Raw genomic sequence first — 1,737 nt, forward strand, 5'->3', positions numbered from 1 at the left:
GAACTATAATGTGTAGGAGGGAGCAAAGTCTCCTTGTTAATGCTTAATTTGTTGTTTGGGCTTTGACCCTTTGATTATGCTCTTCGTGAATTTTCTAAACCAGCTATTAGTAATGTTTCTTAGTTGATATGAACATTATTTTTTTGTAGGTTAGGAAAATGTGGATTACATTTGGTCTCAAACGAAAGGAGGTAGAGGAGGATGAAGATGGAACCGAAGTTGATCAATGAGAGTTAGATTTTTTTATGTAATTTGTTAAGAAAATATTGTCATCTTTTTTGTATTTGTTGCACAAAAATTACTTTCTTCAAGTGATTGTAAAATCGGTACACTTTATTTTATATATATGGTTTCTTTTTAAATTAGGATGGTATGTCTGTTTTGTTGCATGGAACACGAGTATGCGCACAATCGACTTATTATGGCACTAATATGTAATGTGCCAGTGCACTATGTCAGGCGAAAAAAAAATAAAAAAAAAAATCAAAGAGACCATATTTCTCTAATCCTTGGTTTCAGGAAAGAAACCATCTATCTTTGTTGTTTGGTTTGTAATTTTAAGTTAAGAAACCATTTTTTTGACTTTAATGGTCTCTTTTTTAGTTGACAAAGAAACCATTTATCTATGAGGGATGCTTTCTAACTTTTATTCAAAGAAACCATTTTTATTTACATGGTCTCTTACCCTAAGAGACCTTTGACCTTGAGACCATCTCTATATTGGTTTCTTAGGTCAATTTCCAATGTTCTCTTTGGCATTTTTTCTAGTAGTGATCCTTCGAAAAGTTCAAGGAATTCCAAAACAAGGTTAAGAACCAATTGGATAGGAAGATAAAAGCGCTTCGATCAGATCGTGGTGGCGAATACCTTTCGACCGAATTTGATCAACACCTAAAAGACTGTGGTATTGTATCACAGTTAACTCCACCTGGAACACCGCAATTGAATGGTGTGCCCGAACGGAGAAATCGAACTTTATTAGATATGGTTCGATCCATGATGAGTCACACGGTTGTACCGGATTCATTATGGGGATTTGCTCTTCAATCAACAGCTTTAATACTAAACCGAAGTCCGACTAAAGCTACAGATAAGACCCCATATGAGATATGGAAAGGAAAGGTTTCGGACTTGTCTTTTATTCGGGTTATGGGCTGTGAAGCTTATGTCAAGTGGAGACACGAAGACAAGCTAGGCCCGCGATCGGTCAAGACTTACTTTGTAGGTTCTCCAAAAGGAATTTTTTGTCACTACTTTTATTCACCTACCGAACACCGAGTATTTGTTGCGGCTAGTGCGAAGTTCTTGGAGAAAGAGTTTCTCTCGAACAAACAATATAGTAGAACTTTTGATTTATCAGAGGTTCCAGAACCAATAACCGAGCAAGTAATGGAGGAATATGCCTTCCACTTCTACTGCGGTTTCTATTCCTCAAGAGCCTAGGAGGATGGGTAGAGTCTCTCACCCTCCAGACCGATACATTGGTATGGTCGAGGAGGCAGGTGGAGAAGACATATTACTCTTGGAGAGTGATGAACCCGCTACCTACAAAAGTGCTATGACCTGTTCCGACTCAAAGCTATGGCTTGATGCCATGCAGTCCAAGATGGATTCCATGTACGAAAATGATGTATGGGATTTGGTTGATTTGCTTGATAAGGTAAAACCTCTTCAGTGCAAGTGGCTTTATAAGATAAAGCGTTCATTAGATGGACAACCCGAGACCGATAAAGCGCG

Source organism: Silene latifolia, chromosome 10 (genome assembly GCF_048544455.1).
Source record: "Silene latifolia isolate original U9 population chromosome 10, ASM4854445v1, whole genome shotgun sequence".
In the NCBI taxonomy this organism is placed as follows: Eukaryota; Viridiplantae; Streptophyta; class Magnoliopsida; order Caryophyllales; family Caryophyllaceae; genus Silene; species Silene latifolia.